Raw genomic sequence first — 25384 nt, 5'->3', positions numbered from 1 at the left:
TTGTGAAGTCCCATCCTTCTTGTTCCTCCCTTCAGTCCACCGTTGTTTGTGCTTCTGGGCCTGAAAGTGTCCTTGGTCTTCAGCAGGAAAAGGATTTGTTTTGTCTCCCTACTCTGTGAAGAGAGCTGGCTGACATTGAATGTGAGGCTGAGAACTGCACACTTAGGCAGCAGAGAATCTGAAAAACATGAAAGCTGAAACTTAGGGCGTCATGAGCCTGCAGGCAGCTCTGCAGGTCACCTGGGCCGGAGGCGGGCGGCACTAATGCCCTTTGTTCCCCCGGCAAATTCCATTTCCCTCCTCTTTGTGTCTTGTAGCGCTTACCCCCGGGGCAGGAGGCTGGGACAAAGCCCTTCAGGGGAGGCTGGCAAATTGCAATCCTTCGCTTGTGAATGGGAACGGCACCAGGGATGGGCTGGAGCGATGCACCTGGTGCCGGTAATTACGGGCTTGAAATGCGGGGAAAGCGCCGAAGGCAAGCAGGAGGTCAGGTGGTTGTTGTGGATGGCAAAGGAAGGAGCAAATGGATCGCTCGGGAGTCGGTGATGGAATGATTAATCTTTTCTCTCATGCTCCTTGTTCTTTCCTTGACTTTCGGGGGTTTTTGTTCATCCTCTGCTACCTCCCCCTTCTGTTTGCATTCCCAGAGCAACAACTGGAGGTAGGGAACCCCACAGTGGCTTATTCCAACCAAGACTGTATTTCAAGTAACCTGTGCCTCAGTTTGCACCAAGACCCCTTTGATCTGCAAACTGACTGCATGACTGAAGCAGAAATTTGCTTCACCAGCCACCCAAGCTGGATTTCATGGACCTGCAGCAGCTGTGGGGCACTAAACTAATGCTGCAAGCGATGGTGGTGATTCTCTGCTTACCAGAGATGTGCAATGCTGCTGAGCTTACCATGGTCAAACTCTCTTTTGGCAATTCTTTGCACTTTCTGCCACAGCAGGAATCAAACGAGCTCATGTGGACGAAATACGAAAGAGAGAAACATCTTTAGCTGGGAGAGTAACACTGTACTCTTCCTTTCGAGAAGGAAAGGAGGGTGGGATTTCCAGGGGTCTCTGCATAAACACTGGGGCTTGGAAATGTGTGTGCAGACAGATGTTCATCCGAATTTGGTCTCTTCCCCACACAGGTGAGAAGAATCACAGAATCAGGGAATGATTCGGGTTGGAAGGAACCTTAAAGCTGCACTGGCACTTCACTTTCCAGGGAAGCTGTGGCTGCCCCATCCTTGGGAGTGTTCCAGGCCAGGTCGGATGGGGCCTGCTCTAGTGGAAGGTGTCCCTGTACATGGCAGGGGAGTTGGAACAACATGATGGAATCATCCACAACTTCTCTGTGCAACCTGTGCCAGGGCCTCACCACCCTCACAGGGAAGAATTTTTTCCTGACATCCCATCTAACCCTGTTCCCTGTCAGTTTGAAGCCATTCCCCCTTGTCCTATCCCTCCATGCCTTTGTAAACAGTCCCTCTCCAGCTCTCCTGGAGCCTGTTTAGGCACTGGAAGGGGCTTTAAGGTCTCCCTGGGAGCTTTGCTTGGATCACCTTTGTGGCCTCTCTGGACAATGATATCCCTGTACGGTTCTCCAGTCCTGGGAATGGTGAAGTGAGAAACCCTTCTTCTTCCCAAATGTTGTTTTCAGTCATAGCAATTCAATAACCTATGGACTGAAACACAAACTATTGATCCTTGGGCAGCAATCCTGCATCTCCAGAAGAGACCATGGAGAGAAAGACACCCTGAGGCCAAACACACAAAGCCTCCGTTGGTTTCCCAGCGCTGGGATAGTGGAAGGGCTGGTAAACAAGCCTCCCTGCTTGGATCTCAGGGAAATCTGCTGTGTGCTGCTGGCTTTTCAAGGTGAATTTTTTGACCCTGAAATGAACATGAGAGGAAAGGCATTGTGGAGATAAGATTAATGACGGGAGGTAACTCAGCCCTTTAGGAGGGATTATTTACAACTCCTTTAAACCAGAGAAAGGGAAACTCTGAAACAAACCCCTTAAATTTTTATCTTGTCTTCTTCATGTGCCTCGTTTTCCAAATTTTATTATAAAGCACCAGAATAACAATAGTCAGGGTACATTTTACCACTGTGCGTGATTTTTCTTTTTTTTTTATCCACCTCTTTATCTATTACAGTTCTTCCCTCCCCCTTCCCCTCTCCCCCAGTAATCACCATAACTCGAGGGGAAAGAGTCAGGATTCTGGCAAAACCTGTTTCTGACTGAACAAGTGAAATCCTGCCCCCACTGACACCACGGGCACATTCCATTTGCCCTTGTTGAGGCCAGAGTTTCAACTCCTATTTCTGTTGATCATTTTGCGGAGGGCATCAGGGAAGAAAAGAGGAAAAGAAGAATTCAATTAACAGGGACCTCTTGCCCCAGAGCAGGTGTAAGAGCATACACAGGCTGAGGGCTGGAGTTAAACGTGGGAGAGCAGCTAAACGTGAGCCACCCGTGGATGCTTTTTTTCATCGTGACACATCCACCTCTAAAAAATGCTTATTTAAAAAAAAAAAAAAGCGGTTTCAAAGGCAAAATGAGCCCCCTTTAAAAGCATTTCGTTGCTTTCCACGTTTTAAGAAGTCTGGGAGAGCAGAGGGGCTGGGGGAAACCTGCCCATTTCCCCGCTCTGATGTTATTTAGCTCTTGTCATGCTCTGTTTCTTCTCGTGGCCATTACGAGCCACTAATGCGGCACCACAGCGCCGGGCAGGGCTCTGCCTGGGGCAGGGGATCTCATGTCAGGAGGCTACGATCCAATTCACATTCAGATGGGTACATTAAATCTCTTTACTCCGTGCCTTGTCAGGAGAAGCCGATCTCTCTGCGCGGAGAACGCCCCAGCCCATAAACAGCAGTTTTCTGTGCTCGTTGATACAGAACGGATTGTCACTAAACCTTTCAGGCGTTGTTGTCAAGGTCAATAATACTGATCTATTTTAGCACAACAGGGGGGTAAGAAGGGGAATTTCTGTCAAGATGTGACCTTTAAAAGACCTCGTCTTCGGGGAATCAAAATTAAAAAAGAAAGAAAAAAAAAAGTGGGAAGGATGTTATTTTGGTATGTCTGGGCTTATCTGAGCTGGGATAATTATCCACGTTAGCAAGAGAGCAGCTTGAGAAATTGCATGATCCATCCAATGAGGCAACCAGGGCACTAATTTGGTGAGTTCACCTGAGGATCTTTAAACTTCATTTTTCCAGTGGTCATTTTTAGCAACGTTCTTAGAATCATGGAGTAATTAAGGTTGGAAAAGACCATTAAAATTATTGAATCCAACCATTAATACAACACCGCCGTGTTCACCATAAAACCATGGCCCCAGGTGCCACATCCACACATTTTTTTGAGCCTTTCCAGTGATGGTGATTCTACCACTGTCCTGAGAAGCCTGTTCCAATGCCCAACTTCCTTTTCAGTCATGAATTTTTTCCTAACGTGTTTCAAACCTCCCCTGGTGCAAATTGAAGCCTCTTCCTTTCCTCCTGCCCCTGGTCACCTTTCCCTTCGTAGGATACAGAGGTGGCACATCCAGCTGCCCTCTCCCTTTTCTCCTACACTTCAGTTCTGCAGGTTTTAAACCACCCAGCTGGTGCTCACAGCAAGGGCTGTGCCTGCCCTGCACAGCCCCTGGGTCTCAAGTGGTGACACGAAACATTTGTTGGGGTCACACACACATCTGCAAGTTGGACAGAGTCTTGAGCCACAGAGGAGGCAAAGCAGAGGCAAGGCCAGGAGCTGGACTTTGGGTGATCCTTGTGGGTCCCCTCCAATTCAGGATACTCTGATTCTGTGACTCTATGGGATGTGGATCAGGACACAACTTCACAACCTTTCTTTAGGCACACACTTTCACCACTGCCTTTCCTCCCTTTATCAGAATGATAACTGGGGATGGGTTACATGTCTTAAATCACTTGGCAGTGAACCATTGGTTAACTCACACATCCTGCATCTACAAACATTACCAGCTAAAAGATCTGATATGCAAAATTACCAGACTGGTTACTCCTACCTGGGAAGAGCTGTAGGTAAGAGGAAAGCAAGTGTGTAGAACAAGCAGTTTTTCCAGCCAGCATAAATAAGTCATTGCCTACTTTGCTCCAGGGAGCTAATTTTTCATGTGCCACCAACACTGGCTTTTTCGCTTGACTTGATCTGTATTGTGGCATATGCAGCAAGCCCTTCTCCCTTCCTCTGTGTTACATTTATTTTAGGCCAGTATAAATACATCTCTGGAAATCTGGAGACAGTCTGAAGGTGCTTTGTGGATCGTCTGAAAAAGCTGGGTTTGTGCAGTGTGCTCAGAGCTGCCATCCTGCAGCCTGCAAGCAGAAATCCCACCTCATCTGGGATTTAGTGTTTGCTTCAACAGCAGCCCACCCCATTTGCCTTGGCTGCTCTCTTCCAGTCTCATCCTCAGCAGCAGCAGTGGCAAACACAGGTCTCATGTCCCTACGGACCAGACAGAGGATTAAAGCAACTGTTCCCAGAAGTTCATTTCTAAGAAGTTTCCCAGAGAGGCAGCACATGGCACTTTTAACTGGCCATAAATGTGAGCAGTGCTGGGGCTACAGAAGTGCTGGCAGAATCCATCTAGGAGGTGAGGGAAGTTCCTTTCACCATCCCAGTGCAGAGTTACTGGGAGCAGCCCTCTCTGTGTCTCATCTGCAAACGAATTGAGGGAGTTTTTTCTGAACAGTTCCCCTCATTCTGGCTGTGCTAAGGCCTCCATCCAGTGTCAGATGGGGGTAGACTGAGCATGGAACTCTCTCAGAGTGTGAAAAACTGTGCAAAAAGGGGGTTTCAGACATTGTTTTATCTGGAAGTTATCAATTTCCTCCCAGTTGTAGCAGACATCAGGCATGGCAGCTATTTGATTCCTGCTCAGATGACAGGACCTTTGGAAGACTAAAGCCAGTGAGGAACTTCCCTACTGTATGAGGACCAAAGTCCTACTTTGACAGAGTTCTCTGGAGTGGAGAATTCCCTCCCACTTCCCCATCTCGTGGTATAATTGAGAGATACTGAGTATGTAGGGCTCTGTCTATTGAGAAATTTGTATTTTTGCACAGTTAGGGAGTACTGAAGGTTGCCAGCAAGAAACTGGCTTGGAAATCCCTGTGCCACCCCTGAATCTGAGGCTGAAATGAATTTCCATCTCAAGTCCTTTGCTCTTGGCCACCTAAACATCTCCTGGAAAAGTTGGACTCAAACTCATTGCTATTGATGCTTTACAGCTCTTCACCTTGGCCTTATCCCAGCAACAAAATCCCTGGCCCAGGACTGTCCTGGGCAAGGTTCAGTTCTGGGCTGTCCTGTGAAATTCCTCTGTCTTACCTTTTGGAGCAGGGCAATGACGGAATTCAATTGGAAAGTATTTCTTGGGTCACTGAGCTAAACTTTCCGCCATGGGGACCCAAGTCCTGTAATCCCTTTGACAGACAAAGACACACACAAGGGGTGCAATGGCTTTTAGTCTCCTTGGATTATCTCCTGGAGTATAAATGCACAGACATATAAACGGATGACTCAGTCAGAGCAGTGAGTAAGCACAAGATAGCAACATTTCCATAGCTTGGGGAAGTCCAGACTGTGTGTGCCGTTTGGTGTCAGCTGAGATGAAAAATGGTGGGTTTAGCTAAAATACATCTGCACAGGAACCTGGCTTTTCATAAAGCAGGGAAACACACGCAGTGCTGCCTAAGAGAAATATTCCATCAACCCCCTGCATTATACTTTCAAAAGAGGGGCCATATGTACAATTATATGATAAAGTTTAACAGAATCTGTGAGCTCTGCCAGTGTCCTGAACCATGAAAGCTGCAGATATTTATAAATGTCAGTGAGATCTCCAGTGAAACCGTCACATTGGTATTTACTGCGGGACTTCATTACTATTTATTAATGTGTAGGATCATAGATTTGAAAGTATAAATAGATGGAGGAATTTTTTGTGGACAGCAAAAGCATGATTTGGAATATATGCATCTGGGAGGCAAGTGGAATATCTGATGCATAGGAAACATTAAACAAAGGCTTTTTCTTGGAAATCTTTTAATACGCTCTAGTTCAGTTTATATTCCCACCATCGCAAGCAAGGTCCAAGCACAGGCAAGGAGGAATTACATAACTTCTGTTTATATTTCTGTTATTTTAGTTGATGCATTTAGAGCAGCTTGATAAATTAATCATGACTCATGGTCCGATTCACAAAACTTTGTCGGCCTGTTTGTATTCCTGTGTTTACAGAACCTAAAACATGATGCACTTAAACTTGGGACACTCAGCAAGTCCTCTCTGTGTTGAACTAACCTGTGCCCTAAAACACCTTCTCACAGAGGGCTATGAACCAGGAATTCAGCGACAAGAAAGGAATTACTTTAGGCTTATGCAAAATGAAAGATTTGCCTTTTCAGGGAAGCTGCTTCCTGACTGCTGTCTCCTTCCTGCCCCACATATGCTAAAAAAATCCCAGGGTGACAGTCGTGCCACTGAGAGAATTACACTTCACATCTAGTCATGCTTGAATGCATCTGGCTGTATTGTTGGGGTTTTTGAAAAAATTATTTATTTATTTTTTAATCTGCAAATTTTCTTCAATCAAAAGAAAAAAAATTCCAGTAACATTGATCTCAGATCCAAAATTATCCTTGCCTCTTATACCTCTACTACTCCTTACCCTCATGTTTCTAAAGGGATGCTCTCTTACTCTCCTGGAATATCTACCTTAGCCTCTGGTGTGTATCGGTCCTTCTGATGATCTGTCCCCAGAAGTAAATAATGTTCAGCTTCAAAAAGTGCAAAAGAACTTGTCATTTTTCTCTCCAGGTTTCCAGCTGCTTTAGCTCCTTCAGATTATCTCCCTGACCTCACTGTCAAGTTTCATGAATTCTCCAGGGCCCCACGAGCAGCAGAAGCAGCCTGTGACATTGCAGCGTGGTGTCACAGCTGCCCTTGCCCCCACGCCAGCCCCTGCCTGCCTTCCCATCCCACCATTCCCGTTGCAGAGGGCTCCTGGAGCAGCAGAAGGCTGGGAGAAGCTGGGCACTGCCCCACCGTGGGCTCTGGGGGTGGTTGTCCTTTTCAGCTTCACATCCCATGGCATGGCATCCTGTGATGGGTGGTGTTGGTTTGTAAAACCTCTGCACCCCTCAAAAGGGGCAGAAAAATTGCACACAGAGCTCCTCTTGCTTTGCCACAGTCAGCAGGTTTCAACAATTTGTTCATCAACACTGATCTTCTCAAGACAAGAGCTACCCATTTGCAGTCACCAGAGACAATCCTCGGCCATTAAATTAGGATCACAGACTCCAAGGGTTTGGGTTGGAAAGGATTTTAAAGATCATCTTGTTCCAACCCCCCTGCCTTGGGCAGGGACGCCTTCCACTATCCCAGGTTGCTCCAAGTCCCATCCAAACTGGCCTTGAATGCTCCCAAGAATGGAGCAGCCACAACCTCTGTGGACAGCCTGGTGGAAGGTGTCCCTGCCCTTGACAGGGGTTGGAAGGAGATGATCTTTAAGGTTCCTTCCAACCCAAATCATTCCATCATTGTGTGGCACACAGCTCTGAGCAGCAGAACTCAGCAGCTGTTTATCTGTAGGTAAAAGAAGGAGAAAGATTTAGCTTCAAAATATCTTGGCCGAGGTGAATGTCTAATGAGTAAACAAATAATCACTGGTCCAAATATTTCAGAAAGTTGTGAATCATATGGATGCAATTAAGCTGTTCATAAAAGCCATTTTGCCGAAATAATACTGAACATTTTGATTTCTGTGAGAATTTTTCATTTTATGATTCCTTAATTTTAAGGAAAATTGCATCAAGGAACTTCCAAGAAAACAAAGACTTCCCATTTCAAGTTAAACACAAGATAAAATTAAAACTACAAATGACATTTGCAGCTTAAAGAAACCCTGACTTTTTATAAATGCAGGCTGCAATCTGAGAAGATGGAAGGGATGGGAAGAGGATCAGGCCCTAATTCTCCTGTGATCCAAGACCAGCAAGGCAGAGGCTGAGCAGGAGCAGCTCCATCAGCTTAGCACAGGACAGACACCTACAGCCCCTGGCCCATTGGTGATGGAGTCAGCCATGATTTAAGAAAGTGAAAGTGGTGGAGGGAGGTATTTGGGACAGGGGTTGTGCAGCAGCAGAAGGGGGAATGGATGCTCTCATCTGGATGTGAAAGGAGAGGCTGGATTGCAAAGGGTGTTTGAAGGACAGAGTGCTGCAGAGGTCGGCGGAGCAGCAGGAGAGCACAACATTTAATAATGTGCACATTTAATATGTTCATTTAATGTGTACATTTAATGTGTACATTATCATCACATCCATCCCAGGCTGCTGTTCTGACTCGGCTGTGCTCTCCAGGGTCTGTGTGCAACACAGGTTATGGTGCTCTGCAGCCATTCGTATGTACAGTTATTAATATTACCTCTTTTTTTTCCATTATGAATGGATAATAAAGCATGTTTATTGCTCCAACAACTACAAACCCAAGTGTTTGCTCTTCCCTGAGATCAGCAGTGCTGCCTACAAGTGACAGGTGACCTTGTGCTGACCTTGGGCTTGGGACAAGCATTTCACTGCAGAAGATGCATCCAAGAGGTAAACGAAGGGAACGCTGCTGCAAAGCTTGTTCTGAGCTGTCGGGTTTCCACCAAGGGACAAAGTTTCTATGCACCCTTTTTAAATTTTCAAGAATAAAAGAAATGGAAAAATACTGTAATGTGGGCGTGTTGGCTTGTCTCAGGTTGTATTGAGTGCAAATATCTTAAATACAGAGTTGTAAATAGGGTCATGGCACGCAGCAAGGAGACTGTGGAGTGTTTAACATGCTACTTTATTCAAATCAGCAAGTCCCATTAGAGTACATTACCATAATGTCTTCTGTCAGAGCCTTCCCTCCTCGCCTTGGCTCAGACACTCAGCTGCTGTTGGCAGGAGGTATTAAGGACTCTCTCTCAGTTAAAGGTACCATCAGCATCAATTATTTCCATTTCAGCTGTGCCGGGGTGGGACCCAGCCACTGCTCACTGCAGTTCAGGCCCTGATGGCTCTGAAACCCAGACCAGAAAAGCTGAAATACCAACCAGTCACCTCTTCCAGCTGTTGCCACGGCAGTCCTGAACTGCAAAAGATCATTTTGCCTGTAGGGGCTGTGCTTAACCAGAAGCAGAGGAAATGCATCACCTGCCAATGACGCTTTTGTGGCAGATTGTAATCAAGGGCTTTGACATGCGGTGAGAACCAGGAGGCAAAATGGAGAAAGATCAAATATGACCTACACCTGTACTGAATTTATCTATGTTTTCAACCAACTGCAGATGGATTTTGTTTTAGTGATTAATGTTTGGGGGCATTTTAATTTTTTTTTTTTTATGATTTATTTTTTTTCATGAATAAACAGCTTGAAGCATCTTAAAGGACCCGAATTTTGGGAGGGGTGGTCACTGTGTTGCCTTATCAGCTCAGAAAGCTCCAACTGCTGCAGAGAATCTTTTATCAGAAGGGAATTACAACATATACAAGTATCTCCAAACATGCTAACATAAAGCAAAAATCATCCCAGGTTTTCCCCAGCTTTGAACAAATGACATGATTGTGGTTGCTTAAGTAATAGCTTCTCAAAATAAAATCCTGATGCTTCTCTTTGAAGTGGTTTCAACATCAGCTTTCACTGTCAAGCTGATATTACTAAATGAGGGGGCAAAGCATTATTTGTACATAAAAATGATGAAAAGTAGCACCAAATTTGCATCAGATTCCAATAATCTTGGGAATTCTCAGCCATCAAAGTGCTGCCCCTTCCCAAGTGTGTGCTGTTTTTACCATAGCCACAAACTGGAAGATCAGGTTTAGACAAACTGAGTGGAAATCAGTGGAAATCAGTCATATTGCACACCTCTGCAGCAGATGTGAGCAGATTGATTTATCCCATGCATCTTCGAAATCCGAGTGAAATTGCAAATCCTGCAGTTGTCTTTCTAACTTATGTTGCTTACCTATATGGTACATACTGTATCCTACTAATTAAACAGCAGGGATTAAAAAAGTGGACCTGTCGGAGCAAATCCAGAGGAGGACAAGAAGATTCACAGAGGGTTGGAGCTCCTCTGCTCTGCAGATAGGCTGAGAGAGCTGGGGGTGTTCAGCCTGGGGAAAAGAAGGCTCTGGGGAGACCTTAAAGCCCCTTCCAGTGCCTAAAGGGGCTCCAGGAGAGCTGGAGGGACTTTGGACAAGGGCATGGAGTGGCAGGACAAGGGGGAATGGCTTCAAACTGGCTGAGGGAAGGGTTAGATTAGATTTGTGGAAGAAATTTTTCTCTGTGAGGGTGGTGAGGCCCTCTGACACAGGTTGCCTGGAGGAGCTGTGGCTGCCCCATCCCTGGCAGTGTTCAAGGCCACATTGGATGAGATTTGGAGCAACCTGGGATAGTGAAAGGTTCCTCTAAATGGCAGGGGTGGAACTGGATGGTGTTTAATATTTCTTCCAACCCAAACCATTCTGTGATTCTCTGAGTCTATGTAAAAGCCATAATTTTCAGAAGCTGAGATTAGAGTAGAAGGGCTTTGAAAAATAAGATTATTTATCTTTTACAATTAAACACGTGGCTTTCGAAGCTGAAATCCATTTCCTGCCATTATTACGTGCAATGTTGCTACAGAAGCAAAGACAAGCAGTGCAGATGGGCTCCTATTAATAGCAGCTCGCCTGCAGCATCCCGGTGAAGCCGGGCCGGCTTCATCCGAAGGGATTTCCGAAGGGATCGTTGCACGCTGCACAACTCAACACAAGAGGGCTCCAGCTCCTCTTGTCAGGGGGGAAAAAAAAAAAATAAACCCAATCCCAGCTGGTGAAAAGAGCGCAGCGAGGCTGAGAGGAGCATCCTTGGCGGGCAGCGCCGGAGCGCGGTGAGGAGGAGCTGGCAGGAGATGCCGTGCCGGTGCCCGGCTCCCCGGGGGATGGCAGCAGGAACACCTGGAACAACCGCAGCGTGAAAGCATCCGTGAGGGTGAATGAAAGCCTGCGAGAGCCTCGGCTTTTGTGCTCCAACACCGCAGAGGCCAGGAGGAGCTCGCCCGGGCTGCTCCAGCCCGACCCAGCCCCGTGTGCTCCCCACACACCGGCCCCAGCCGTGGTGTGCTGCCAGCAGCCCTGTCCCAAAACAGGACAGCAGGTGGCTTTGAGGCTGTCTGGGAGCAGGCTCCCAGCTCAGGAAGACACAGAATCCCTCCGTCAAAGCGGGGGTGCTGCTCAGCAGTGGCTGAAGGTGAGCCCAGGTGGGCACTGGCACCTGGGCTGGGTCAGGAATGGTGTGGCAGCAGGAGCAGGGCAGTCATTGTCCCCCTGTGCTGGGCACGGCTGAGGCTGTTCCTCAGATCCTGGGGTCACTTCGGGGCTCCTTGCGACAAGAAGGACATTGAGGGGCTGGAGTGTGTCCAGTGAAGGGAATGGAGCTGGGGAAGGGGCTGGAGAACGAGTAGCAGCTGAGGGATGGGGGGGGGGGGGGGGGGGGGGGAGCTGAGCCTGGAGAAAAGGAGACTCAGGGGGCACCTTCTCACTCTCCACAACTCCCTTGACAGGAGGGTGCAGCCACCTGGGAGTCGGGCTCTGCTTGCAGGGAACAAACAACAGGACAGGAGAAAACAGCCTCAAGCTGTGCCAGGATAGTTTTACTTTGGATATTAGGAGTAATTTTTTCACTGAAGGGTTTGTCAAGCACTGGCACAGGCTGCCCAGGGCAGTGGTGGAGTCTCCTTCCCTGGAGGGGTCTAAAACTTGTGTGGGTGTGACACTTGGGGACATGGTGGCCTCGGCAATGCCACGTTAATGGCTGGGCCCGGTGGTATTAGAGGTCTTTATCAACCAAAACAATTCTGCAGTTCTGTGACTCTGAATTTACTAGAGTGGACTTCAGAAGAAGCAGGGAAAGGCATTGTCACCCGTGTCTGAAAATAGCCCACAACAGAAGGAAGGAAACGGATGTCAGTCATTTCTGCTACTCATCTCTCATTTCCCCATGGAAAATTTTGTTCCACCTTCATTACAAGGCAAATCTGCCTTCTGGAGGAGATACTTAGAGCCTTCCCTGCTTTTCTGTGCTCTGAAACATTTGAACTAAATGTTTTGATTGACACCAGCATTTAAACTATTTCCCTTGTGTTGTGTTTCTAGCCTGTGTGTCCAGGACAACAAAACATCCTATGGAAGTGCTGGGTTCCAGCCGGGAAACTCAGTGCACCCAGTGGGGGAAAAAAAAGCAGCATTTCCCTCTGTGTTTGCAGGCAACAAGCAGTTATCTGCAGAAGGTTTGATTGGACTAAAAACTGTAGTGAGTTGGAATGAAATCACACAGCATTTTATTTACAGAACATGAGAGTATGATAAAGCTGGATGTGAGCAGGGATAATAATAATAATAATGGTAGCAGTCGTGATAATATATCTAATAGAATTAGGTATTAATTATTAATTTGAAGCACTGCATGAAACATGGCCGTGGTACTTAGAAGGACACAGAGCTGGACTCATGCTCACTGTTGCATTTGAGGCAGCGCAGATTTTGAATACTTTCTGCATGTTCTAAACCATGAGGAAAGCCCCAATTCCACTTGTATTTGAATGAGCTCTCTAAGTTGTCTTAATTATCACTCAGCTTTGTTCAGTGGTTTGCCTCTTTACGTTCTGTATTCTGCACACCCTCAGCACCAGAAGTTGTCCCTGGAATGTGAAAGCTCTGCCACTTCTGCTGTCTCCACCGCAGGAATCATCTTCCTGCCCTTAACAGAGCTTCCCAAACCCTTTCCTGTGGCTCTGACCCTTTGGTGCACAGAAAAACCCAGAGAAGTGTGGGGGGGAGGGCTGAGGGAAGGGCCTCTCACCCCAGATGCATCCCCCTGCCATGATTCAATGTTCGGATGAGTGTTGGCACAAGGCAGTGGGTATCCTCGGGATTTTAACATGCTTTTTACAAGGAGGCAACCCTCGTGTCCCTGGTGGGAGGGATGATGTGCACTTAGCAGGTTGCTGGTGTTACGACATGGACATGTACACATGAAGCTTGCACGGCTGAGCGTGTTATGTCACAGGCCATCTCCTCAGCGGTGTAAGCAACTGCAGGGCCACTTCAGCGTCAGACCCATTAGCACTTCATTCCTTAAGAGCTTAATCTTGCAATCCTTCCTACTCCTAGTAGCCCTTACTCATGTGAGTAAGCAGATCTTCCACTTCAGCTCTTGCAGCCTGTAAGCTGCTCCCTGTTCCTAGAAAATCCTCCGTGCCAGGAGGCTTTCCAGCCGTGGTGCTGTTGCTGTCATGTTCTTTACAACTCTAATTCCCTAAAAGCTGCTCCATCCCATCCACTCTGGGCTGGCTCCTCAATGGAGATGGTGGCACGGAGCCTGCAGGCTTCAGTCCCGTGGGCTCGGGGGCTTTGTCTAAGGAGCTGCATCCTGGAAAGTGCTGAACATCCTTGTCAGGTCCAGGCAGGGGCTGAAGCATGGGCCGAAAGGGGAATCACACACAGGGGCTCCAGTGCCACTCCCTGAAAATCACACCCATGCTGAATTCCTGCAGACAGCTCGGCATTGTCCAGGCTTAGCTCTGGTCATCAATAATTTGCAGGATTTCCTAGCACAAGCTATGAACCATCCCAATTTCGTTCTTCTGTGCTGTCCCAAGTCCCTTAAATATCACCTCTCTATAAACCACCTGCTCCAACCCTCTGAAAATTCACATTCTTAGTGAAATCCAGCTTTAGAAAATGCAGGTGTTACAACACCTGTTTTTACCCAGGGAACACATTAATGCAATTTACCTCCCAAAGTACTGTATGGGGAGGAGTGTGCATAGGAGCTGTGAGCAACAAGTACCTCTTTTTCTTCTGGTGTCAGAATTAGGGGACAAAAAGTTCCCTGGGTGGTCTACAGGGAAGGGAGGAATCTTTTCCTTTCTTTTTCTTTTCCCTTCTCCACAAACAAGCAGTAAAGAATACGCTGCCTTCAGCAGGCAGAATGTCCCTATTTGCTTTTAATTGCACCTTTCAGCAAATCTACTAACTGCTCCTTTGCCATTTATTTGCCAGGGGCTGGGGTGTGAAAGGTGGTTATCCAAAGTGAGCTCTGGGAGGGTGGTGATGTCCAACCCTGGGGTTTATTTGATTACATCTGTGCCCTGTCTAACAGGGATGTTTTAGCCCTGGAAAGAAAATAAAGCCAGGAAGCCACATGAGATTTTGCTTTCTTGGTTCTTAGAGAAAGCAGCTGCCCACATTTGGTTGGGTTTGAAGGGAATTGAGTGTTTTGTGCCTGCAATACAAGGTCACAAGTTCACAAACCTTTATGTTTAGTTGATGCCTTCCCATCTGCAGGCCGTATCTCCAGGCAGGTATCAGTGATCACACCAGTGTTATTCCCTGTGCCAGTCCCTTTAGCTGTCCCCTGCAGCTGGATCCCCAATGGAACATGCTGCTGGATGACCTGGGGACCGTGGGAAAAGTCATTTTGGGCTCTGATATTTCAGAGCGTTCCTGTGAACAGTGGATGTCTGTGCCCAAGCCCGGGCGGGTTTTGGCTCTACGTGAGAAGAGGAGCAGCTGGCCCCGTGGCCAAGCAGCCACGCTCTGTGCTTGGCACAGAAGTGGATTGTGGACAGAGATGGGGTTTCAGGAAGCTGGTTCATCCTTGGCCTTGCTGCAGGCTCCCTTTGGGGTCTTGCCTGTGGCACAGAGGTACCTCTGCTGTCTCTGAGCGCCGGGTACTCCAGCCCTCTCTGGGACATTTTGTGTGATTACTTTAGAATAAGATGTGGGCAGATGGGAGAGGTTCCTGCTTCCTCCTCATGAACTACTCTGATGCTCATCCTATCACAGACACCAGAGGGGAGTGAGCTCCATCTCCCAGCCCTGTAGCAGATCCAGAGCCCCACGGCTTGTCCTGGTTGGGGACAGTGTGACACCCCGGAGATCCACTCTGCTTGCCTTGCTCACAGCCGTCAGAGGAAGGAACCTCTGCCCTGTTCAGACATGGCATTAAACCCTGTAAACCACAGCTGAGGATGGGGACTGAACCTTTAAAGGTCCCCTCCAACCCAAACTATTCCAATATTTCTGTGAAACCCAACCTTATGAGAGTGGAACCTGTTCAGAGGGGTAGCTCAGGTCTGAAGTCTTCCTACACATGAAGGAATTGCCATTAACTTTGCCACCATTTTGAAAGGGAATTTGCTGCTTGCTGTAGTGTTGGATTAGCAGCACCCTCAGGATCTGTACTCCCAGGCTGAGTATGACTTGGACTACACCTAAAAAAGTTATTTATGAAACTAGGAAAAGGCTGACAGGTTAAACTTTTTTTTTTTTTTTTTTTTTTTTTTTTTTTTTTTTTTTTTTTTAACTGGATACTGGTGTTGAAAATGTTTTCAGGTGTGGATTTCTTCCTGGGAAAGTTAAGCAGGTACAGGTGTGACTTTGGCATAGCTGGTCAGAGATCTACGGTAGGTTCAGTGCCAAAAAAAGGTTTCAAGGGGACTGCACAGCCCCTGCCAGTGCCTGCACCAGCACTGAGAGTGCATCTCTGAGTGAGCATCTCCAATAGAGCTCAAAGTCCAGGAGTGCCCTGGCAATCTGCCATCCTTCTGGAGCCTCACTTCTACCCTTACCTGAGAGACAGCTGCTTAAAACCCTTCCCTGCCTTCTTTTCATATTCCTCCAATCCTACAAAATACAGCTTCCCTGGCCAGATTTTTATAAATGCTGCAATTCCATGTAAAAAATGGTAAATTTAAAATACTTACAAACACAGGCTTATATTTTATACGTAGCTACTTTTTAGTAGTGTTGTGTTTTCAATACTTTTTTTTGTTTTTTTTTAATTTCTCCTGCCCTGGATGTGTGTTCAAATGTGTCATTTCCTCCCCAAGGACTGGAAGTTTTGCACTGTGGGCAAAGAAGCCTCAAAAGAATGAAGTTTTTCAGGCAAAATATCCAGGGGACAATATCTGCTTTCATAAAGCTCGGAACATGCTGCTTGCCATCTCCTAATCTTATTCCTGGTTTTCTTGGTTTTTTGGGTTTTTTTTTTTTTAATTATTATTAATGCTGCTGGAGACCAACTTCTGGTGGCAAAGCCCTTGTACAGAAAAAAGTGACTATTTTAACCAATAGCCTGAAATCACACATTCTTTCATTGAAAACAGTTAATTAGGAATTGAGCTCCGAAGTTAATTTCACCAAGGTCATTCCCTGTTCTATTGGGCCCAGTGACCCCGTCTTAAGTAATCACGGCATTAACATACAAGGTTATGGCTTTCTTTTCAGTTGATGACATAATCTCTTTAATTGGTGTCAGGAGGCCTGCTTATGAAAGAGCCATGGAAAACACCTATAGACTAATAATTTTACTTTCCCCATTCACAGGGCAAATGAAACAAGCCTTAAGAATGTACTAGAGGCTCATTACATCTCCCAGCCTGTCAACACAAAGCCCCTCCGTTCCAGCCAAGGCATTAGGAATGATCAATTCTGTTTACCCATAACTCCAGCCTGTGAACTATTAACCTTTTCAGCAAAACTGGTGAATAGTAAATGTCAGATAATCCTCTCTGAGAAAGTTAAGAGGGTAGATAATGCATTTTAATTGATTAAAACTCGCATGAACAAAAGTTTAAAATATCAACAGGAGAATCCCTCGCGGTTCTTATTTTTGGTAGGACGTGATCCAACTATTCCGGGCTGACCCTGGTGTCCACTTTAATTTTAGCTTTTCTGAGAGAAAACTTCCCTAAAAACTATACCTGAAAATTAATATCCTGCTTAGCAGAAATTCTGCTTTTAGGAGACAAGTCCCCCTTTGCAGCTTGTGTGCTCAGGCTACCCAGTGCTAAGCCAGGGCAAGATTTACACTGGTTGTTATTGGAGGTAGGTTTCAACAAATATCCCTGCAGACTATATTTATAAAGCTCCAGAAACTGGATGGAAATACTTTTTTCTTTGTGTTCTTTTAATTATTTATTACTAGGAGTTACTGCTTAGGTTTGGTTTTGGTTGTTTGGTTGGTTTTTTTTTTTCTTTTTTCAGTAGTTTGGACTCTTGCATTTTCTATGATTGATCCAGGTCCCTCACAGGGAATTTTCTTTGTCATGCCTATGAAATCTGACTGAAGCACTCTCTGAGTGACAGAGAGCCTTAAATTCTATAGTAACCAACACTATATTGTTGATAGAGAAAACAAAACGTATTTCCTCTGCACCACAGTTATTCACTTTTTTATTTCCCCTATTGGATTCCTCTAAACCTTCTACTATTTCAGGTTTTTATTTTTAGCGTCTCTTCAGGGGGTTCACAAAACCTCCTTTCCTATGCTGGACATTACCTTCTGAACATTTTGCAGCTCCTGAAGTTCATATTTAACTCCTCTTAATTTCGTATTTATCAGTTGAAATCAATTTTTGTGTATTTCATATTTTCTGATTGAAAGTAAGTTTTTGTTTTGTCTAGAAAGGGAGGAAAACAATTTTGAACAATTAGATTGTTTCCAAAGGAAAAAAAAAAACTTTTTAAGAGAGAGAACTTTAAAAATAAAACTCTATTTTTTCTTGGTTGTGGCTGAATAACACATTCATGTCAGCCCTGTCCAGTCCTTTAACTTGAACAGGCTTTATTATATTCTGTGTCATATTCGGAGGGTTGTAGGTACAAGTGGGGAATGTGTTTTACCATCCCTGGAAATACACACTGGGTAAATTATGGCCTTTGTCCTTCATCCCTTCCCTTTCTAGGAGAGCTGAGGGTGGAAATTGCTGAGCTTGAGCAAAATCCAAGTGGGTTTGTTTTCCTGGGATGAAGTTTTGTACCCACCAGCCTCACCCAGGCCTGCTACAATCCCCAAGTGATGCTATTCTGTGAACTTTGTGTCATAAGTCATACTATCTCCTTTCCATTTTCCCTCATTTGGGGCACCAAGGGGTTTTTTTCAGTCTTTGTGTAGCTTTTTGGAGGAGAAATTGCCCTGCTGCACTTCGTGGTGCACAGCCCCCTCTCTGTTTTAGGTACTGTGACCCATAGGAGGAGGACAAAATTTTTCGTTGTGATGGTTTTAAGCTAAAAGAGGGTCCAGTGAGATTGGATATAAGGAAGAAGTTTTTACAATGAGGTAATGGTAAAACACTGGCACAGGCTGCTCGGAGAAGCTGTGGCAGCCCCATCCCTGGAAGTGTCCAAGGCCAGGCTGGATGTGGCTCAGAGCAACCTGCTCTGGTGGAAGAGCCCCAGATGATTTTGGGCATTAGTACTGGTTCATCTGCAGTTGCACAGTTGCAGACTCAGCTGGCTGATGTCAGCAGGAAAGCTTGACACGAGTTACTGCCCATTTTCTGCACTTGTGGAGCTCCCAGGATGCTGATCCTTGGCTGTGGTAAGGTGCTCTACAGACTGGACAAATTGTACCCACTTCCACCCCAAAGAGCTGAGTGTGCCAAAGGGACTCAGACCCCTCTTCAGGGGCTTGTTTTCTTCCGCTGAGTTTGCTGTGGGCTCCTGTGCGAGCTGCATGGGGCTTTAGTTTCTCTGCCATTACCTTCTCTCGTTCTGCTTCCTCCAGCTGAGACCTAACAATAGTCTTAGGAAGGCACTGCTGGTCCAACTCCCTCAACTCTCCTGCTGGAGCAGCCACTCCGTGAGGAGCACTCACCCGAACTTCTACCATGGGCCACAGTAGAGTTCATGGTGTCAAAATTCAGCTCTTTTAAACTCACTCCCTTTTTCATTCTTCATATTTGGATAATTATTATCTCAGAGCACAGTCCTGACTTGGATGCAGAGGCAGGGATGTATGTGTCTGGGAATGCAGTTGGGGAGCCAGAGTAGGTTTAGCTTGGACATGAGGACGAAGTTCTTGACTGTGAGGGTGGTGAGGCACTGGCAAAGGTTGCTCAGAGAAGCTGAGGCTGCCCCATCCCTGGGATAGATCCAGGCCAGCCTGGATGGGGCTTGGAGCAACCTGAACTAGTGGGTGACATTGCTGCCCTTGGCAGGGGGCTTAGAAAGAAGTGCTCCTTAAGATCCCTTCAAACCCAGACCATTCTGTGATACTTGAGTTTGCTGATAACTCACTGTGTGGATTTGGGAATAAAACAACTCATTTTCTCAGACAGTGCTGCTCCTCAGTCGGCCAGAGCAATTACAAAATGCATCCTGCCCTCCGCACCTCAGCTTCCATTCAGAAGTAAAGCAGCTTCCCTTCGACACAGAAACACTCCACGATTTTCTTATTTGTCCCCTTTTTATTTATTTTTTTTTCCAAAGTTGTTTAAGTCTTCAGGAGCCCGTCTTGCCCATTTAGCCACAGAATGCGTGTGCGTGCATGCGTGCGCGTGTGTGCTCCCAGTGAAAGGAAGGGAAAAAACACACAGGTTTGAGTTTGTACAATGTTTGCCCCTTTTCCCAGCAGGGATGGGTTTTGAGAGCCAGGAGACAAAAAGCGTGGCCTCAACAAGCTGAATTTAAAAAAGAACATCATTTTCGTTATGTAGTCAATCTCAATTACAAGCAAATGTTTTCTCTGTTGAGACTTTTCTCTTTTCAGAGCATTATGCAAGGCTCTTTTGTGGGTTGAGAGAAAGGATCAGTGGTCAATAGGGAGCAGAGTGTTGTGTACAGTGGATTTTTGTATCCTTTAGTCTGCTACATAATGCGTTTTGTCAGGAGAACAGCCCAACATCCTGAGCAGATTTGCTGAATTAAAGAGCACAGCAGGGATAGGAAACTTGTTGCTAGGTGACTGACAACTGCTGCATGTCACTATCTCTGTGCCGGAGGTTACTCTTCCCTTTTCTTCCACCACTCAGTCTTGCCTTTTAATCTGCATCTATAATTAACTCTCTTAATACTGTGCAGCCATTTCTCTCCCTTTTGCTTCACATGGTTCTCTCAATGTTATTTCATCTGGAACAGGGAGGATAAAAACGATTTCATTTTTGTGCTTTGCTTGCAGGGAGATGTTGGGCAGTTTGGGAGCCACAACGTCTCGTGGCGGGGCTGGGATGAGATGGCTCTTAAAAGGCATTTCAGGAGATGTATGCTCTTTGTTCATCTTAATGCCCAGGCAAACATTGCTGTGTTTACCGTCCTCTCTAAAGCCTGTTTGTTTCAATTCCTCTTAATTGAAACGTGATTGCTTTTAACTGTTTAGGTTTGGTGACCTTCCAAGCTCTTTCACTTGTGTATTTCGCAAAATAGATTTTCTTTATACGAGCTTCTTTCTTCAATGACTGGAAACCCAGGGCTGCATCTGGCTTAGATTTGTAGTGGCAGAAGTCAACCAAACAGCAAGTGTTTACCCTGCTTTTTTTTTACTCTTATTTTTGCTCTTATTTTTCACCTGCTGATCAGCCATTCGTTGCATTTGTGAAGGTCTGTGTTGTTCCGAGGGTGGATCTGTGTTTGAGAATTACACCCCCAGTTTACACCCACCGGTCATTCTAGAAATACATTTATTTTAATTCTGTTTCTTATTCCAACAGCTAATTCAAAACACAGGGTATTTGATGAAGGTTCTAATTGCAGATATGTGATTATTTGCTTGGGTTTTTTATTTAAAAAGAAATTACAAGAAAACTTGTTCCACTGCTTACTCCTTGCACTCTTTCAAACAGCACCTTTTTTCTTCATTTTCTGTGCATGTGTTTTGGGCAAGCTCAATTCAGAAGTTCCAAGGAATTAAACCAACAAAAGCTCTCTTTTCTTCTCACAGGTTTGTAATAAAGCTGCCATCATGGGAAGTGTGTACCTTAGACACTCTTTATACTGAAAATTAGACAGCAATTTAAGAAGAATGGCCAGGCAGATGGGAGAAGTGCTGCTGGTGAAATTAGGGGGCAGTTGTTTCTTCTGGGGAACTGTCCCCTCTTTGCTCAGTGGAGTGCTCGACTCAAGCAATTTAAAGGGAAAAAAAAAAAAAGAAAAAAGACCCCAAAAACTGTTAAGTAGCTGCCTCTAAGCAGGAGCTCTTTCCTCACCAGTGTAAAAGGTTTTCCTGACACCAGGAACTGTAAATTGTATCAGTCTCTATCAGCTTCTCTGGAAAGGGTCCTCACAGGAGCGGGTGGATTAATGAGCACTACCTGATTAATGTCTACCAATTATGGAAGGAGGAAGATGTTTTACAAGGACATGGAGTGATAGGACAATGGAAAATGGCTTTAAGCTGACAGAGGTCAGGGTTAGATGGGATATTAGGAAGAAATTCTTAACTGTGAGGGCAGGGAGGACCTGGCACAGGTTGCCCAGAGAAGCTGTGGATGCTCCATCCCAGAAAGTGATCAAGACCAGGCCAGATGAGGCTGGGAACAACCTGGGATAGTGGAAGGTTGCAGAGATCATCTGGCAGGGATCATCTAGATCCCACCATCCACCCAAATGATCCCTCCAGATCATCTGTTTCTAACCTTCCTGTTGGAACTGGGTCATCTCGGAACTGGGTCATCTCTCAGGCCCCTTCCAACCAAACCATTCTACAGTTCTATGATTCCATGAGCTTGGACTTCATGTTTGTAGCCTGGGGGCGTGAATGGAGTGACTTTCACCCATAATTGTGGCGGAGTCTGAGTTGAAATATTCACAATCACAGATCAGTATTGAAAACCTGGTGATTAAATTCGATTCTGTTAGTGACAGGGTCAAGCTCATGGCACCACCCCAGCCTCGGGCTCATGCTCTGAGCACAGAACAAGCTCTTGCCTTTCTCTCCCTGACTCTGAGGGTGATGGACACACAAGTGTTCTGACAAAGCAGAGGGAAGTTCCTGCTAAGTAATTAAAAGGCTGTAATTTCCCTGAGTGCAAGCTCTAAGCCCACAGAAAGGCACTGCAGCATCCATTCATGTTTGCCTTCACCAGCTCCTGAAGAAGTACATTACTGCAGGAAAACAGCCTCTCCAGCAGGACAAGGTACAAACCACCCCCATTGTCACCTGGTGCCTTTCCTCCTCACACCCTCAGCTTCCAGCTCCCTCTTAGCTTTTCCAGTTTTTAATGCAGCCCCTGTTACAGATGCAGCAGAGCCCTTTTGAGGCACCAGTTCCCAGGCATGAATGGGAGAAGAATAGGGAAGATGAAAGGAGATGGAGGGGGAGAAAGTTGACAGAGAGGGGTAGCTCCAAGAAAATGCCTGGTCACTCTCACAACACTGACCAGTCTCTGGACACAAGGTCTGCCCAAAGTTCTATTTTTTCCCAGGTGTTACACATAAAACTGTGATAAAATCTATGACCCCACTGGCTGTAGCTGCGTTGCCGTTGCAGAAGTTCATTGGATGGGCAGGAAGATCATGAGAGAAATGGGAGAAGTCTCTCAAGGCCAGGTCTCGTGTGCAGTGCCTGGAGAAACTTCCAGGCTCCTGCAGGAAGGTTCTTGTCACGCCTTGCCTGTGAAGTACAAGGAGATGATGAAGAGCAGGAGGACAGATTGTGGCATTAACTACACTGAGGTGACACCTGCCTTTCTGTTCTCTTCCCCAGGAAGATGAGATTCAGTTCCTTTCTCCAGTGAGGGGAGTGGATTCCTCATTCATATCCCACCTCTTTCTTCTCCTACCTTGCCACACAATGGATCTTTAATTGGCTGTACCCCTCTTTGTGCAGCACTTGCAGACAGATCACTTGTTCTTGCTGTGGGTTTGTTTTCTAGCCTGGAAAAATGTGTGAGATACCTTCATACCATACCTGAGACAAAAAGTTAGGAATTGTGTGAGGAATGTGACTGAGCATCAGCCACCACACCTGCTTTGCACAAAAATGCAGGTGCCAGTGTGGGATTCAAACACTCTCCCAGGGACTCCTTTGCCAGGGAACACGAAGGAAATACTAATTATAAAAGATAAAATATAGAGATAAAAATATAGAAATACTGCTTATTCCCTCTCTCTGCTGGAAAAGGCAGGAATCCCAAGGGTGGAAGGAGAAGTGTGGAGTCACAGGTCTGGAACAAGCAGCCCCCCAGCAGGGGAAGCTTTTCTTCCTCCATGCAGTTTTTTGTTGTTTTTTTGGGTTTTTTTTACAATTAAGAGAATAAATCCAGACTTAGACATGTAAATTGGAGAGTACAATATGTGTTTCATACCCCAAACTATCCTTGACCCAGTAAAAGGAGAAGCAGGTCTGCATCTCAGGGATTGTTCCCTGACTTGTCTTGATCTCACTTATTAATAAATTTATGGACTCTGGGATGACTGGGCCAGACTGTGTTCTTGTCTAAATTTAGCAGTCAATTTGGTTTATTGCTCCAAGGCTGCATTGAAGAAGAACCAACAAAAAAGCATCTTTTTTTTTTTTTTATCACTGGAGTTAAAAGTGCATTTGTGTGAAAATGGATCTGAGCTTGGAAATAACAGCAATTAATTATTCATTAAGTGCACATTGGGGATGGGCTTTTAAAAAAACCCCACCACATTGCACCTCTTTTCCTCAGGCTCTCTTATTTCTCCTTTGACTGTTGTCTGCGTTTTGCACTGGGTTTGCCAGCACCATCCCCTGGACCCAAAAACTGCTGCTGGAGACTGTGGGGAGGAAGGGGATGTCTCTGAGCTGACACAGGGAAAAGAGGTGCTCTTGGTGAGGGACTGATGCTGAAGCTTTTTCAGGGCAGGTTTCTGTCATTTCAGGGGCCTATAAAGCATCTCACATATTTTAATCTGCTCTGCTGAGAAATAAAATTAAATCGTGCAGTGAAATCAATAGGACCAAGTAAAACATATCTAGAGCCATCTGCTGCCTAGTTAGAGCGCAAAGAGAGACAGTTTCCCAAATTACTCTTTCAATGGAAAATGAGCAGCAGGTTTTATAACAGAATTTCATCTTGTAGGAAACCAATCAGAAACACTTTTGTATCCAAACTTAGTCACTGGCTGCATCCCTCATAATCTCTCACTGAGGCTCCAGCTCTGGCAACTGTGAAAGAGTCTGCTGTTTTGTTTTGTTGAAGGAAAAAAAAAAACCCAGTGGGAATTAGGTTAAGATCTCCCCTCCTTGCCCCAGTTCTCAGTCATGTGAAGAGCTGTTGGTTCAGTGTCTTATTTTAACTCATTTTCAAGGCTCAAGTCTGTGTGAGTGATGAAAACTCTCACTGTGTCTTCCCTGCAGTCTCTGGTCCCTCTTTTTGAGCAACCAGGTTGCTCAAAGACCCATCCAGATGGGGCTTGAACACTTCCAGGGATCCAGGGGCAGCCACAGCTTTTCTGGGCAACCTGTGCCAGGGCCTCAGTACCCCACAGGGGGGAAAAAATCCTAATATTTAATCCAAACCTGCCATTTGTCAGGTTAAAGCCATTTTCCCTTGGCCCATCACTCCACACCCTTGCTGAAAGTCCCTCCCCAGCTCTCTTGGAGCCTTTTAAGGTACTGGAAGGAGTTCTAAGGTCTCCTCGGAGCATGGAATGTTCTACTGAGCCCAGGTTTTTCTTGCTCTTTATTTCAAAACACTCAAGAATGACAGAAATGCAGGAAATGATCAAAACTGGAAGTTCCATTCATTATTTTCCTGATCAAACATTAAATTCTTTAGAAATGTAACCAAACTTGTGTTTGTTTATGGAGTAGGGAGCTCTGCTGCCATTAAATTAGTTGTGACATTTTAATGTAATTAGACAACATTAGTGTCAGATAAGATTCATTAATGGACCTTGATCTTTGGTGGTTGTTCAAAACTGATTTTTGCAATGGAAATCTATGTTGGATGGGGGGAAAAAAAATCATAAATTCACCTTTCTGCTGAAATGCTCAGCTAATTGACATAAGTACATTAATGAGAGCAACACACTAATAGGATTATATCAATATTCCCCCTGCATCAGTTAGAGACCCGGCAGCAATGGTCATTAATTATTGCTTTACAGTAATCCTTGGCAGCTTTTGTAGGAGGTGGATGGCCCTTCCTTCAGAAGATCTTTCTGCTTTGCTATTTTCCCCAGATTTGGGGCTTTGCTTTTGTTTCTACCAATGTAATCCCATCGGTCAAAACTTCAAGGCTGCGTGCCTAAAATTAGTCCCCTAAATCTATGCTTTGATAACTCTCCAAACCAGAGTCGTATTTTTTTCCTCTCAGAACTGAAATTCTAAGACATCAGGTGAAACATTTAAAATACTGATGTTTTTGAAGTCAGAATGTAACTATGTTTGAAGGGGATTTGCAAGACCAGGAAAGATAATGGTTCAATTCTCACTAAAATTCAGATTTTTCTAAAGAAATATATATAAATTTGTTTCAACATATTCAAGCTGAAAATTTTGTCTAAAGATTTTAGCAGAATTACTTTGAATTTCTGCTGACACTTTTATATCCTTTGTTTGGTTGTGTTAAACCAACAGAAAATGT

The 25384-nt window shown here is 45.5% G+C and overlaps 1 long non-coding RNA gene across 1 annotated transcript; it reads left to right on the top strand.

Annotated features, from left to right (window-relative positions):
• The first annotated feature begins 496 nt into the window (after nucleotides 1-496).
• On the top strand, nucleotides 497-2520 carry LOC136291845 (uncharacterized). Its single transcript, XR_010721772.1, has 2 exons — nucleotides 497-661; nucleotides 1141-2520. It is a non-coding gene; the product is annotated as an uncharacterized lncRNA (long non-coding RNA).
• Nucleotides 2521-25384: the final 22864 nt, after the last annotated feature.

The sequence above is a fragment of the Chamaea fasciata genome, unplaced genomic scaffold, assembly GCF_029207755.1.
Source record: "Chamaea fasciata isolate MVZ Bird 193981 ecotype frontalis unplaced genomic scaffold, bChaFas1.0.hap1 SCAF_7, whole genome shotgun sequence".
Taxonomy (NCBI): Eukaryota; Metazoa; Chordata; class Aves; order Passeriformes; family Sylviidae; genus Chamaea; species Chamaea fasciata.
This window is presented reverse-complemented; position numbering and strand designations above follow the sequence as displayed.